This window comes from Schistocerca cancellata, chromosome 12, assembly GCF_023864275.1.
Source record: "Schistocerca cancellata isolate TAMUIC-IGC-003103 chromosome 12, iqSchCanc2.1, whole genome shotgun sequence".
Classification (NCBI taxonomy): Eukaryota; Metazoa; Arthropoda; class Insecta; order Orthoptera; family Acrididae; genus Schistocerca; species Schistocerca cancellata.
The window spans coordinates 164,008,514-164,025,675 of record NC_064637.1 but is presented as its reverse complement, the minus strand read 5'-3'; positions in this window follow the sequence as shown (position 1 = coordinate 164,025,675).

Here is a 17,162-nt window from a genome sequence, read left to right as displayed (position 1 = left end):
TTTTCTGTGCCCTCTTTCCAATGTAAATTGTTCGTAATTCTAATTCCAAGATATTCAGTTGAATTTACGGCCTTTAGATTAGACTGATTTATCGTGCAACCGAAATTTAATGGATTCCTTTTTTACCCATGTGGATGACCTCACACTTTTCATTATTTACAGTCAATTGCCAATTTTCGCACCATACAGATGTCTTTTCTAAATAGTTTCACTATTTATTTTGATCTTATGATGAGGTTACTAGACGATAAACGACAGCATCATCTGCAAACAACCTAGGACACCTGCTCAGAATGTCTCCTAAATCGGTTATATAGATAAGGGACAGCAGAGAGAGCCTGTCACACTATCTTGGCGAATGCCAGAAATCACTACTGTTTCGCGCGATGACTTTCCGTCAGTTTCTCTTATCTGTGACCACTCTGACAGGAATCACGAATCCAGTCACATAACCGAGACGATATTCCACAAGCACGCAGTGTCACTACAAGCCGCTTGTGTGGTACAGTGTCAAAAGGCTTCTGGAAATCTAGAAATATGGAATCAATTTGAAATACCTCGATAATAGCACTCAACACTTCGTGTGTGTGAAGAGTTACTTGTGTTTCACAAGAACGGTGTTTTCTAAATCCGTGTTAACTGTGTGTTAATAGACCGTTGTCTTGGAGGTAATTCATGATATTCGAACACAATATATGTTCCAAAATCCTGCTACGTATCGACGTTAATAATACGGGCCTGTAATTTATTGGCTTACTCCTGCTACCTTTCTTGAATATTGGTGCGATATGCTCCCAGAACTATTCTCGTTCCTGTCCGTCTTCTCTTCCGTTGAAATCGTTTGTACGTTTTGGATTTCTAATGCTTCTTTGTGCATTTTAGTACAGTAATGATTTACGATCAAGTCACGTCTAAGTCCGGCCGTTGGGCGGATGCGAATAAACGCATCTGCTTGCTAAGCTTATTTCATTTCGAAAGGCAACCAACTAGAGTATCACTTTCCTTTATATGCTACTGGTCCTGTCTAGTGGTAATATTCATAAGTAAATCTGACTTTAACATAATCCAAAAGATCGACTTGATGTCTACAATGACTTCTTTCAATCACTACATATCAGTAATTAATTACCGATCTTTGATGTTAATGACTGGCTTATGTGTACTCACGTAGGCTGACACAAATAAATTCACCCGAACGCCATTTACTCATGTGTAAATGACACAAACACAATATCTTTTCATATGCAGTTGCTTGCATGATTAACCGAGACAGTATGGCCTTTTTGATACATGAATATCGTTTCACTTTTCGTTTATTATGCTAACAACTCGAAAAGAATAGAACACGGAACCCCAAATTCCTGTGCACTTAGTGTCTTTGCATTTCTATTTCTGCTCTCGCACCAGCAGAGATAAAAACTGCAAAATACGCGCTCACAGCTTTATCCATTGTAGCTTCTGAGGATACGCCCAGCATTGGGACACGAAATGTTCGGCACGAAACATATCTTAGGACCCATACTACGAAAAATGCCGGTCGTGAAATGCTGCGTTGTGTGCCCAAACTTGCTGTTCACCGTAAGTTTCTCTTTCATTATTCAACTCAAAAATAGAGTACATTAAAATGAAGTAGGACTTCACGGTTCATTTTACCCAAATGAATCAATTAGAGAACTAGCAATAATTTCGCTATAGAAATTTTAGTAGGTGGCGAGGAAACGCCTTTCTGTATGCAGAACGTGAATTTTATTTACGCACCCACAGGCGTTTCACCTTTTCAACAAGGAATCGTCAGCGCGTGTGCTAGAAACTTACACCGTTTTTAGTTTTCACAATTGCTTTTTATATTCACAAATATTTTGTAATAAATATGTAAATATTTGATGATAAAATGAAAAGGCCTTTGCAGTAAAGTGTCTGATTCCTTACTTGAAAGTCTTGCAGTTTTTTTTCCATGTGGAAAACCTGTTGAAAACCACACAGCTACTGTGATTTCAGAGCCTAGCATAACATTAATTCAGCTGTTATTTCCGATGTCTACACTGCATTTATTTCTGTAAATGACGCAAATGTCCCGGTTTTTTAACCCCTTTCCTACGTATGTTTATAATGCGTGTATGCGTACACAAATGTAAGCAAGATTTTTGTTGCAATATAAGATTAGGAGAGTAATAGTATTTGTGATGTGGGACGTTTGTCTACTACTAATCAATAATTAATGCATTTTACTGGTTGTTGATCTCCGTGGCAGCTGACTGTATTAATAAATACAGCAACCAGACACTTCGTTGCGAATGTTTATTTAAGCTAATATGCTTTCCCCTATCTTCAGTTAGCGTGATACGTATTTGTGTCAGTATATAGTTACAATATCGACAGCAAATTAGATATTGCAGCTGCCCTGTGTAAAATAATTTTATTTAGCTACGACATTTCGCTAGTTCTATATTTGCGATGAATTGCTGTTTAAATGTACTTCTGCTCTGCTTGTTGCTGTTCCGATTTCCGCCCTTATAAATGTGGCACAAAAACTTTCTTAATTTCTTTTTGGCGCAAAAACCGTGGGATATCGTACCGATGTTCAACAATTTCAGTTCTTTTTAGTCATACACAAAGTATAATCGAAATATAACTTCGACCACAGCAGAACCTCTAAGCAAAATGTTCTTTGATCGTAGACGTATTCTCGGACGTAAACAAAGATGTCGGTCGGCAACATGGCCGATAATAGGTTAATTTTATGCAAAATAGAAATAAAAATGTGTGTGTGCCACGTTGATAAGGGCGAGAATCGGAATAGCAACAAGCAGAGCAGAAAGTAAGTATACCGAAACAGCAATATGTCATAAATATACAAGTCACGAAGTGTATTAGCGAAAGAAAATTGTTGTTTGCACAGGGTAGGTGCAACATCGAATTTGCTGTCGATGTTGTGACTAGGTGCTGATTGAAGACTTGAATATGCATCACGCTGACTGAAGAAGGGTGAAAGCTCAAAATGCATATTAGCCAAAATAAAAACACACAAAAAGGGGCTGGTGCTGTGTTTATTAAAATAATACTCTGTATTTAGTTAGTGTAAACAGTGAGTTGGTTGGCACATTCACTTGATTATTCGACAGCAGTTTCTTTTCTTCCTTTCTTTGTATATGGGTTAGCTTTCGTGTGAAGTCTGGGTCTTTCTTCATTTAATCTATTTTCATGTTCTCCTCTGTTGTTGCTGGCCTATTACTCTCTCTCTCTTAAATGTTCTGCAAAGGTTTAGTGACGTGTCCCATCCTTCCAGTCTCTAATACGTTCTTTCACTTATGTGTCGAGTGTTTTGTTGGTTTGTCCTACATCTTGCTTTCTGGTAGACGTCTGTGTCTCTTGTTATTTTTGGGTTGTATTTTGGGTTGTCTGTTTTGAAAACTATTACTGTGCTCCTCATTGCAGCTCTCTTGGTCTCCCCCCCCCGCCCCCCCGCCCCCCCGCCCCCCCCCCCTTCCTGCCCTTACCCCGAGCCTTACAGCGACGCCATCATATCGGGCGCCCTGCTTTCTGAACGTGGCTCATAATCTCCTACGGGACTGCGGGTGAGCAAATCTGCAGTGTGTAACAACTGAAGCGCGAAACACAGTTAGCGCGAGATGCACGATGAGATATTCCGCGGAGTCTTTTTAATTAAATTTCCGTCTGGAAAGCAGCAATGAAGAGGACAGAATGGGCTCCCTTCGAATTGGTGCGAAGCGCCGCCTGGGATTTTCGTCCGGAGAAAGTGCGGCGGATTCCGCGTTAACACGACGCGAGGTGCAGCCCCGGCCGCTTAGCGTGGACGTAAAGGTATTGGGGCCCTCTGTTCTCACCGCCATCGAGGTTCCTGATAGAGACCCGAAGAGTGGTCGGTTTCGTCGGAAAAATCTCAAACGGCAGCGGTGAAGGGCAGCTTAATATAAACCCCAATTACCGCGCCAAGTCCTGCCCGTTCTCGTAACGAGGCGTCGCTTCCCTCTCACGGAAGAGAGCCGCTTTCGACGTAGAATTGCGGAACACTTTAGAGCCTTCCGTCCCTTAATGTGTTGTTCCGCTCTGAAAGTGTTTCGGCGTTATCGCTCGCCACTGAGCGGCTGTTCTGGATCTGGCGTTGTCTCAGTCAGAGACTCCGAGTGCTGGTGCGGTTGAACAGGCAGACAGAGCGGTAGCTGCAGTCAGCCGGTCTTCGGCCTCGTGGGATAGCGCCACCTCGTCCAGTCCCACGTACTCTGATAACCCAACACTTTACCAGCAGAAAAGTGCTCCTATCGCAACACAAAAAATTGCTTATTTATGAGACACTAACTGGAAAATGGGGTGCCACCTGCCTCATTCTACCTTCCTCAGCACCTTCAAACATTACGGCATTCGTACATATTTGCACTTTTTTTAACATGTAACTCACCTGTCACTTTCATAAGCTCTCCTAACTGTAACTCACTCACACCCACTATTCATCGCTGTAACTAGCTCATACCCACCCACTCCCAGTTGTTCTTTCTCACTCACTCATTCTACCCAACTCATTGTCATCATCTCTTTGTGCCTCTCTGTCATTATCTCCTCTATCACAGCCACAGTTTCCTTCGTTCTGTCGTACTACTACAGTCTCCTCTCACTCTCACTGTCTCCCTCTTGCCCTCTCCTACTGCTACTATCTCATTCAATCCTACCTACTGCTGCTGTCTCTTCTCCACTGTCACTATCTCTCTCTCTTCCTCGTCTTCATTGTCATATACTCTCTCCAGTTATCACCGTCTCTCTCTCTCTCTCTCTCTCTCTCTCTCTCTCTCTCTCCCCTCCCTCTCTAGCACTGACTCCTTCGCTCTTCCCCTAGTACAGTTCTGTCACTGCCAACTATCTTCCACTGCCACTGTGTGCCTTTCTGTCTCTCATACTGCCATTTTCTGCTTCCTTCTTTCTACACTGAAGAGCCAAAGAAATTGGTACACCTGCCTAATATCGCAAAACGACGTGGCATTGTCTCGACTTACGTCTGAACTAGTGCTGGAAGGAACTGAATCATGAATCCTGCAGGGCTGCCCATCAGTCCGTAAGAGTACGAGGGGGTGGAGATCTGAACAGCACGTTGAAAGGCACCCAGATATACTTAATAATGTTCATGTCTGCGCAGTTTGGTGGCCAGCCGAAGCATTTAAACTAAAAGGAGTGTTCCTGGAGCCACTCTGTAGCAATTCTGGCCGTGTGGGGTGTCGCACTGTCCTCTTGGAATTGCCCAAGTCCATCGGAATGCACAATGGATGCAGGCGATCAGACAGGATGCTTACGTATGTGTCACCTGTCAGAGTCGTATCTAGACGTATCAGGGGTCCTCATATCAGTCCAACTGCACACGCCCCACGCCATTACAGAGCCTCCACCAGCTTCAAGAGTCTTCTGTTGACATGCAGGGACCATGGATTCACGAGGTTCTCGCCATACCCGTACACGTCCAACCGCTCGATGCAATTTGAAACGAGACTCGTCCGAGCAGGCAACATGTTTTCAGCCATCAACAGTCCAATGTCGGTGTTGACGGGCCCAGGCAAAGCGCAAAGCTTCCTATCCTGCACTCATTAAGGGTACACGAGTGGGCCATCGGCTCCGAAAGCCCATAACGATGACGTTTCGCTGAATGATTCGCACGCTGACACTTGTTGATGGCCCAACATTCGTATCTGTTGCAATTTGTGGAAGGGTTGTAGTTCTGTCACGTTGAACTATTCTCTTCAGTCGTCGTTGGTCCCGTTCTTGCAGGATCTTTTTATGGCGACAACGATGTCGAATATTTGATGTTTCACCGGATTCCTGATACGGTACACTCGTGAAATGGTCGTACGGGAAAATGCCCACTTCATCGCTACTCGGAGATGCTGTGTCCCATCACTCGTGCGCCGACTACAACACCACGTTCAGACTCACTTAAATCTTGATAACCTGTCAATGTAGCAGCAGTAACCCACCTAACAACTTCGCCAGTGTATAACACAACTGCTGTCTACTATCGTCCAGAGTTTATAAGTTTCCCGTCTGTGTGCCTCTGCCACTGTCTACTTCTCTCTCGGCGTAAAAAGGCGCGAAATATGTTCACGTACCAACATTTTTAGGAAAAATTTTAAAGCTACTGAGGATGTAGAATGAGAGAGCTGGAGCCCCACTTCTCAGTCAGAGTCTTTTAAATAAACAAGAACATGTTCACATTTTCTCTGCTCCGATAGGAACATTTTTCTGCTGTTTCCTTCCCTGCAGCAACAGAACATGCGGGAACTCCTACGAAGAGAAATGTATTGGTCAGTAAAATTTAGACAGTTTATTGATGTGAAACTCAAATAAAGAATATTACTTTTACAGCTCAGTGCGGATTTTACGTACAAATAAATATTGCCAGTTCTTGAGTCCTGCAACACGAGGTTCCCAAATGATAACGAAGACACTTTAGAACATACTACTCCGGACTAGGCCACTTTATAAACTACGTTTTCGCCTCACACTGAATTTTACATCCGTATGTTACTTATACAGGTAGGGTAACTTTAAACCTCTGTCTGTGGTAAACGGATAAAGAATCAAGAAAATTTTCAAGGTGGTTGGATATCGGGATCTTAGGAACACATCGTAGAAATTACAGCCATTTGCTGTGCATAGCCGTCTCGGAATGTGCGGTTGGGTTTTGGTACCGAAAAAAGAAAGTTTTTGGAGCATTTCTCGACAACGGATAAAGATTTTTGAAAACGGAGAGATGGGTCCACTAGATATATGCCTAGAGAATATACTGTTAAAATGTGAGCAATTTGCTGCTGTTATTTATCATTTAGGTTTCGCCTTATACCGTATTTTACGTTGAGATGTAGGACAGTTTTTAACCTCTATCTTGGAAACGGATGAAGAGATCAAGAAAATTTTCAAGGTTCTAGAATGAAATTTTCGCTCTACAGCGGAGTGTGGGCTGATATGAAACTTCCTGGCAGATTAAAACTGTGTGCCGGACCGAGACTCGAACTCGGGACCTTTGCCTTACGCGGGCAAGTGCTCTACTAACTGAGTTACCCAAGCACGACTCAGGGCCCGTCCTCACAGCTTTAATTCCGCCAGTACCTTCCAAACTTCACAGAAGCTCTCCTCCGACGAGGTACTGGCGGAATTAAAGCTGTGAGGACGGGGCGTGAGTCGTGCTTGGGTAGCTCAGTTCGTAGAGCACTTGCCCGCGAAAGGCAAAGGTTCCGAGTTCGAGTCTCGGTCCGGCATACAGTTTTAATCTGCCAGGAAGTTTCAATTTTCAAGGTTGTTTGAGATCGGGATTTTAGAATATACCGTAAAAGTTTGAGTTATTTGCCGTGCATAGCCGTCTTGGAATCCGCGGCTGGGTTTTAATCCACTGTTGACGGCGAAAATATAGTAAAATAACTGTTTTCGGGTATTCCGAGGATTGCCCGTGTAGTAATGGTGCCTCCTTAAGTTCCGTCAAGCCCACCGCGGACCACATCAGATACAGAAAGAACCAGTCGGTTTGGTCTGTTTGCCTAAGCGGCAGGTAGTGTGCTGTTGAATAGTGACAGTGAGACGACCCTGCTGCTGGCTACGGAAATGGTCGCTACCCCAAGGGCTACACTAAACCCGTGACCGTATCATTTTATCGCCAATGGAACTCGAGGTATGGTCACTACAAAATCCCGTTTCCATGCACAACGTTTTGCTGTCACACGCATACCGTTAATCGAAACATTACGGGTACCTGCTTAATAGCCACTTGGGCAACCTGTGGAACGCAGTACAGCGCTGATTCATCGTGGCGCCACGTGCTTGGCTAGACCTCCGATGACGTGTGGCAGCAGACGTCTATGCTCAGGTGACGCAGTTCCCACGAACAACGGGGAACGGTGGCGCACCACACGAGTTGCATCTGATTCAGATCAGGCCGCTCTGGGGACCACGGCGGGCGCGAGGGTTCCATGTCTTGCTCCCCATAGCGCGACTCTTGCCTTGTGACACGGATAGTCATGTTGCTACAATATGCCATCTGCGTCAGGCAAGACATAAGCATGAAGGGGTCCAGGTGGCCCACAGTAACGTGCACGTACCCCACAGCTGTCAGTGTGTCTTCGACTTCTACTAGAGGTCACACGGAAGCCCAGGTGAATGTCTCCCACAGAATAACACAGCCTCTGCTCGCCTGCGCTCGGGGTGCACTGCATGTTTCGAGCAGCCTGGATAACTACCTATCCGGACACAACGACGCAACTGGTGTAACAAACAACGTGATTCACCATACTAGGAGACACGTCGCCACTGATCCACTGTCCAGTCTCGATGATACCGCGTTCGCTGCCAACGTAATCGACGGTGTCGTCGGAACATGTAAAGGCCGTCTGCTGCGCAGACTCACGTTCAGCAATGTGCGCTGAGCGGCACGCTCCGAAATACACTCCTGGAAATGGAAAAAAGAACACATTGACACCGGTGTGTCCGACCCACCATACTTGCTCCGGACACTGCGAGAGGGCTGAACAAGCAATGATCACACGCACGGCACAGCGGACACACCAGGAACCGCGGTGTTGGCCGTCGAATGGCGCTAGCTGCGCAGCATTTGTGCACCGCCGCCGTCAGTGTCAGCCAGTTTGCCGTGGCATACGGAGCTCCATCGCAGTCTTTAACACTGGTAGCATGCCGCGACAGCGTGGACGTGAACCGTATGTGCAGTTGACGGACTTTGAGCGAGGGCGTATAGTGGGCATGCGGGAGGCCGGGTGGATGTACCGCCGAATTGCTCAACACGTGGGGCGTGAGGTCTCCACAGTACATCGATGTTGTCGCCAGTGGTCGGCGGAAGGTGCACGTGCCCGTCGACCTAGGACCGGACCGCAGCGACGCACGGATGCACGCCAAGACCGTAGGATCCTACGCAGTGCCGTAGGGGACCGCACCGCCACTTCCCAGCAAATTAGGGACACTGTTGCTCCTGTGGTATAGTCTCCATGAAGCTGGGCTACGGTCCTGCACACCGTTAGGCCGTCTTCCGCTCACGCCCCAACATTGTGCAGCCCGCCTCCAGTGGTGTCGCGACAGGCGTGAATGGAGGGACGAATGGAGACGTGTCGTCTTCAGCGATGAGAGTCGCTTCTGCCTTGGTGCCAATGATGGTCGTATGCGTGTTTGGCGCCGTGCAGGTGAGCGCCACAATCAGGACTGCATACGACCGAGGCACACAGGGCCAACACCCGGCATCATGGTGTGGGGAGCGATCTCGTACACTGGCCGTACACCACTGGAGATCGTCGAGGGGGACACTGAATAGTGCACGGTACATCCAAACCGTCGTCGAACCCATCGTTCTACCATTCCTAGACCGGCAAGGGAACTTGCTGTTCCAACAGGACAATGCACGTCCGCATGTATCCCGTGCCACCCAACGTGCTCTAGAAGGTGTAAGTCAACTACCCTGGCCAGCAAGATCTCCGGATCTGTCCCCCATTGAGCATGTTTGGGACTGGATGAAGCGTCGTCTCACGCGGTCTGCACGTCCAGCACGAACGCTGGTCCAACTGAGGCGCCAGGTGGAAATGGCATGGCAAGCCGTTCCACAGGACTACATCCAGCATCTCTACGATCGTCTCCATGGGAGAATAGCAGCCTACATTGCTGCGAAAGGTGGATATACACTGTACTAGTGCCGACATTGTGCATGCTCTGTTGCCTGTGTCTATGTGCCTGTGGTTCTGTCAGTGTGATCATGTGATGTATCTGACCCCAGGAATGTGTCAATAAAGTTTCCCCTTCCTGGGACAATGAATTCACGGTGTTCTTATTTCAATTTCCAGGAGTGTACTTGCGCCGCCACATCGCCGCCGCTCCGGCTTACAGAGCGGCCACGCCTCCGACTTGTATCTTCTGTGATGAGGCGAGCGCGTTAGACGGCTTGTCGCCTGCTCGTGTTTTCACCCGTGCTTCATCCACTTTACGTATATATTTAGGACACCTGCGCACGAATAACAGACTATATTCGCTCTTTCCAAGATGCTCGTTCCTAATTGCCAGGCCGTAACAATCTTCTCTTTCTCAAAGTCCGTTAATGTCCATGAGTATAAACGGTTAATGTTCGTGAATATGACAGCAACGATTATTTGAAACAAAAAAAATGCAGTGAAACAAGCCTCCTCTGCTGCAGTCTCTGTGCTTTCCAGATTTTGACAAGTGGTAGTCTGGACCAAAAGAAGAAGAAAATGTCCCGTAAACATGGGCTCTGAAGTGCATACATTAATAGCCATGAGCGCTTGTTCAGTGGAAGACATGTGTTTCACAGCAGCGGAGATAAACAAGCGCTCATAGCTCTTAATGTATGCACTTAACAGCCCATGTTTACTGGATATTTTCTTCTTCCTTTGGTCCATACTATGACTTCTCAAAACCTTGAACCAAACAGCTTGCAATAGAAGAGGCTTGTTTCACTGTGTGTTCACTTTCACTGCAGCTTTTTTACTTCGAATCACCGCTCCTGTCGTAGTCCTGAATACTGACCATTTAGCCTGTATACCTCACAATAACACAGCATTCAGTTTTCATTTTGAGAACTTAGCAGTAAATTTTTAAAAATATCTTTAGGGTATCTGTCGTCTTTCTCAACGCAGTATCACAAACGTGACTTGAAGTTACGAGGGTGAGTCAAATGAAAACATTAAAGCTGTATCACATTTCAACATAATCTCCCCCACGCTCAATGCAAGTCCTCCAGCGCTTACAAAGTGCATAAATTCCTTTAGAAAAAAATTCTTTTGGTAGTCCGCGCAACCACTCATGTACCGCGTGGCGTACCTCTTCATCAGAATGGAACTTCTCTCCTCCTATTGCGTCTTTGACTGGTCCAGACATATGGAACTCACTTCTGGCAAGGTCTGGTGAGTATGGTGGATGAGGAAGACTCTCAAAATGCAGACCTGTGATTGTTGCAACTGCTGTACAGGCAGTGTGGGGTCTCGCATTGTCATGTTGCAAAAGGATACCTGCTGACAGCAATCCACGACGCTTTGATTTGATTGCAGGCCGCAGATGATTTTTTAGGAGACCTGTGTGTGATGCACTGGTGACAGGGGTCCCTCTAGGCACGTAATGCTCCAAAATGACGCCTTTTTCGTCCCAAGAGAGAGTCGGCATAACCTTCCCTGCTGATGGTTCTGTTCGAAACTTCTTTGGTTTTGGTGATTAGAAATGGCGCTAGTCCTTGCTCGCTCTTTTCGTTTCCGGTTCGTGGAACTGAACCCAGGTTTCGTCCCCAGTAAAGATTCTTGCCAGGAAGCCATCACCTTCTCGTTCAAAGCGCCAAAGTAGTTCTTCACAAGCATCAACACGTCGTTCTCTTATTTCAGGAGTCAGCTGCCGTGGCACCCATCTTGCAGACACTTTGTGAAACTAGAGCACATGATGCAGAATGTGGTGTGCTGGGCCATGACTAATCTGTAAACATGCTGCAATGTCATTCAGTGCCACTCGGTGGTTTTCCTTCATTATGGCTTAAACTGCTGCAATGTTCTGTGGAGTCACAACTCGTTGTGCCTGAGCTGGACGAGGAGCATCTTCCACTGAAGTCACACCATTTGCGAACTTCCTACTCCATTCGTAGTCTTTCTGCTGTGACAAACATGCATTACCGTACTGAACCTTCATTCGTCGATGAATTTCAATAGGTTTCACACCTTCACTACGCAAAAACCGAATAACGTAACGCTGTTCTTCCCTGGTGCAAGTCGCAAGTGGGGCGGCCATCTTTATACTGATACTGCGACGGTATGTGAGCATCTGCAATATGCTGCCACATACAGACCATTCTGCACGCTGCTTGTAGCACGCTTACCAACTTGCAGGATAACGGCGCGAAATTTCGGTTTGTTATTACAAATTTAAGGTTTTGATTTGACTCGCCCTCGTATAAAGAACGGCACTGTGTGGGGGACTTTTGTTTCTGCTACGTTGTATGATGTGCTGAACCATGCAGAACCCAAAATCTTCAGCTGACATCAACGACACTTACAATAGAAATACGGGGTGTGTCAAAAAGAAAGAACAGATCTGAATCATTTAGTACAGGCAGGCTACAAAAGATACAAAGACAGTACCCACGTCACTGTATAGAAGGCGGCTCAGAGTCTTGACGCTGATGCGCTGCTGTTTGTTTGTAGCAACATGGCGGCGACACCACAAGAGAAATCATCCTTTGTGTTCGAATTTGCGCGAAGTCAGTCCACTGTTCTAGTGCAACTTGCATTGCTCCGTGAAATCACCATGAAGGCGCCTCTGCACCAGCAGATTCACGGTAGGCTTCCAAGAATATTGTGAGTGGGTTGCGTATGCAAGGGCAAGAGCAGTGATCCGGCCTCGTATATCTGATGAAAATGTCGAGCGTATGGGAGACGCGTCCGCACAGAGCTCTAGGAAGCCTGCAAGTCGGGCAGGCCAGGAACTTCGGCGTCATCAAACAGAGGTGTGACGTCTTCTGAAACGACACCTGTATAAGAAGCCTTAGCACTTGCTGCTACTGCAGCAGTTGCGTCCCGGCGGCCATGACAGAAGGTACGAATTTTGCATTTGAGTTTTCCAGGAGATGACAGCGGACACTTTTCCTCAACGACTCATATTTTCGGGTGGGTCGACATCTCATCTGTCGGGTAAAGTAAACCACCATCATCGTAATGGACGAATTTGGGGGTCATAAAATCCTGCGTGGGTGTCGAGCGTGAAAGAAACTCACAGAAACAATATCTGTTATGTGCCATTTCTCCTCACAAAGCTAATCACCTTCAAAAAATATATATTTTTTTTTTTTTTTTTTTTTTTTTTTTGCGGAAAAAATTGTGACAGGAATGTCATTCCTAGACATGGTGCAGCGTTGGTTGTTCCCTCAACTGCACGAATTTCACCATTATGCATGACGGCACTCCGCGTCACTTCAACCTCGAGCAATTAAACAGAGAACCGACTCGTGGAGATAACATCTTGGACCTACTGATAACAAACAGACCCGAACTTTTCGACTCTGTAAGTGCAGAACAGGGAATCAGTGATCATAAGGCCGTTGCAGCATCCCTGAATATGGAAGTTAATAGGAATATAAAAAAAGGGAGGAAGGTTTATCTGTTTAGCAAGAGTAATAGAAGGCAGATTTCAGACTACCTAACAGATCAAAACGAAAATTTCTGTTCCGACACTGACAATGTTGAGTGTTTATGGAAAAAGTTCAAGGCAACCGTTAAATGCGTTTTAGACAGGTACGTGCCGAGCAAAACTGTGAGGGACGGGAAAAACCCACCGTGGTACAACAACAAAGTTAGGAAACTACTGCGAAAGCAAAGAGAGCTTCACTCCAAGTTTAAACGCAGCCAAAACCTCTCAGACAAACAGAAGCTAAACGATGTCAAAGTTAGCGTAAGGAGGGCTATGCGTGAAGCGTTCAGTGAATTCGAAAGTAAAATACTAGGTACCGACTTGACAGAAAATCCTAGGAAGTTCTGGTCTTACGTTAAATCAGTAAGTGGCTCGAAACATCATGTCCAGACACTCTGGGATGATGATGGCATTGAAACAGAGGATGACAAGCGTAAAGCTGAAATACTAAACACCTTTTTCCAAAGCTGTTTCACAGAGGAAGACCGCACTGCAGTTCCTTCTCTAAATCCTCGCACCAACGAAAAAATGGCTGACATTGAAATAAGTGTCCAAGGAATAGAAAAGCAACTGGAATCACTCAACAGAGGAAAGTCCACTGGACCTGACGGGATACCAATTCGATTCTACACAGAGTACGCGAAAGAACTTGCCCCCCTTCTAACAGCCGTGTACCGCAAGTCTCTAGAGGAACAGAAGGTTCCAAATGATTGGAAAAGAGCACAGGTAGTCCCAGTCTTCAAGAAGGGTCGTCGAGCAGATGCGCAAAACTATAGACCTATCTCTCTGACGTCGATCTGTTGTAGAATTTTAGAACATGTCTTTTGCTCGAGTATCATGTCGTTTTTGGAAACTCAGAATCTACTATGTAGGAATCAACATGGATTCCGGAAACAGCGATCGTGTGAAACCCAACTCGCATTATTTGTTCATGAAACCCAGAAAATATTAGATACAGGCTCCCAGGTAGATGCCATTTTCCTTGACTTCCGGAAGGCGTTCGATACAGTTCCGCACTGTCGTCTGATAAACAAAGTAAGAGCCTACGGAATATCAGACCAGCTGTGTGGCTGGATTGAAGAGTTTTTAGCAAACAGAACACAGCATGTTGTTCTCAATGGAGAGACATCTACAGACGTTAAAGTAACCTCTGGCGTGCCACAGGGGAGTGTTATGGGACCATTGCTTTTCACAATATATATAAATGACCTAGTAGATAGTGTCGGAAGTTCCATGCGGCTTTTCGCGGATGATGCTGTAGTATACAGAGAAGTTGCAGCATTAGAAAATTGTAGCGAAATGCAGGAAGATCTGCAGCGGATAGGCACTTGGTGCAGGGAGTGGCAACTGACCCTTAACATAGACAAATGTAATGTATTGCGAATACATAGAAAGAAGGATCCTTTATTGTATGATTATATGATAGCGGAACAAACACTGGTAGCAGTTACTTCTGTAAAATATCTGGGAGTATGCGTGCGGAACAATTTGAAGTGGAATGATCATATAAAATTAATTGTTGGTAAGGCGGGTACCAGGTTGAGATTCATTGGGAGAGTCCTTAGAAAATGTAGTCCATCAACAAAGGAGGTGGCTTACAAAACACTCGTTCGACCTATACTTGAGTATTGCTCATCAGTGTGGGATCCGTACCAGATTGGGTTGACGGAGGAGATAGAGAAGATCCAAAGAAGAGCGGCGCGTTTCGTCACAGGGTTATTTGGTAACCGTGATAGCGTTACGGAGATGTTTAACAAACTCAAGTGGCAGACTCTGCAAGAGAGGCGCTCTGCATCGCGGTGTAGCTTGCTCGCCAGGTTTCGAGAGGGTGCGTTTCTGGATGAGGTATCGAATATATTGCTTCCCCCTACTTATACCTCCCGAGGAGATCACGAATGTAAAATTAGAGAGATTAGAGCGCGCACAGAGGCTTTCAGACAGTCGTTCTTCCCGCGAACCATACGCGACTGGAACAGGAAAGGGAGATAATGACAGTGGCACGTAAAGTGCCCTCCGCCACACACCGTTGGGTGGCTTGCGGAGTATAAATGTAGATGTAGATGTAGATGAGGTGCGGCTGTACCTTAAGAACACTATCCCGTAACGGTGGAATGGAAGAGGTGGACAACAAGATCTTGTTCACTGCTTTTGGCCTCCCAGGTCACCAGACTTCGCATCTTGCGATTTTCTTTGTGTGGGTGAACATAAAAGGCAAAGTGTTTGCCCCATCTATGGAAACTACTTTTCAAGATCCGAGAAATCGAATAGTTGAAGCTTTCGGGTCGATGAACGGGGACCTGTTGATTCGCGTGTGGTGTGAAACGGACTAGCGTTCCGGTGTTCATTGAGCGACGCATGATGCACATTTTGAGTGTGTGGTATTGTTTCTGTATGAACATAAAGCTCTGAAGCTTCCTGTATCCAGCGAAATGCGCAATGTGTTTCTGTCTTTCACAGTTTGTCTGTAGTAAACAAATGAAATCTGTTCTTTCTTTTTGAGTCGCGCTGTAGAATTAAAACACACGTAGACATTGTGACGTATGGCTCAGTTTACGCTGCCACGAGTCAGCGTGTGAAAGGAGGCTGCCCCCAAGCTGAAGGGTCAGTGGGTGCCACACGTACTGTGGCAACGTTTTCGTTTGAGCTAATATTATGCTCACAAAATTAATTTTCAACGATTTTCTGAATTACGGTACGTTTACTGGTCTGCAAGCGGAAAATAAAGCCGCAGTTTTTGTTATGAGCTTTTGACTGGAACGTGTTATCCAGATTAGCGTCACAGCGTCATCTAAAGTCGTGGACCTGCACGTTTCGACAAATCGACGACATCCTCCCCCCACATAAAAAACTGTCAATTTTCGCATCTACATCTACACATCTAGTTCGAAAGGGACCCTTCTCTTGCTACCAAGGTCTTTCCGTCCCTTTCTGCTTCAGTAGCCACTGGTCCGCGCGAAGAACGCCGTCTATAAGCCCCCGCGTGAGCTCTGATTTCTATTTTTTTTTTTCCTTTTCCCGCGTGATGTATGTCGGAGGAAGCGAGTACTGATCGACTGCCCTAGGAGTCTACGCTGACGAAATTTTAACAGTAAACCAAACCATGTTGTTCAATGCGTCTCTCGTAGCGTCCACCACTGCAGTTCGTGGAGCATTCCTGTAACTTTCTCTACTCTACTAAACGATCCCTTCACGCTCCATCTTCCGTCTCGAATCCCACGAGCTAAGAGTCCCAGACTTACGAGCAAGCAGCGGTCGAAAGACAGTGTTGCTAGGTATGCACTTCAACGGTTTCTTCCAACGAATCTTTGACTGGCATCTGCCTGAAGTGCGACTAGTTTTAAGTGGACGTTTCACTTCATATCGCTTCGTACTCGCATCACAGATACTTGACGGGTCTTACAGTTTTCATTGTTGGTCGGCAATGGTATAACCGAACAACAATTGCGCTGTATACAACGGCATACATGATCCACTAGCAGCCTCAAGAACGTTCCTGTGTTATCCACTACACTATATAATACACCCGAGCTGACGTAGATGACTCTAATACAAGTAATTTAATTCAAGGCACTGTGAGCACTTGCGGCACCAATCTCTCACACAGCTTGTTCATAGCCAGTTCTCCGAGGAGGATTTATGCATTTGCCTACAGTCTGAGCAGTCCAACGGTCCCGCATTTCAGTATCATTAATTTTGTCGATGGTTTCCTCTGTGGTGACCTCAGTCGGACGGCCGGAGCGCGCTTCGTCTTCGGCGCCTGTCCGACTGCGTTTAAACTCATTAATCCAAAAGTAAATGTTCTTCAATGACGGTGCAGAGCCCACGTGAACTTCATCCAGTTCTGTTTTTATTTGTGCCGCAGTCCAACCCTTGAAATGGAAATGTTTCATAAACAGCACGAAACTCAGTTCACCGCATTGTCAATCGCAGACGACAGATTGTCCATTTCAGACGGTTCTCAACAATGAACTGAGCGCTGTACATTGTTGAAATTTCGT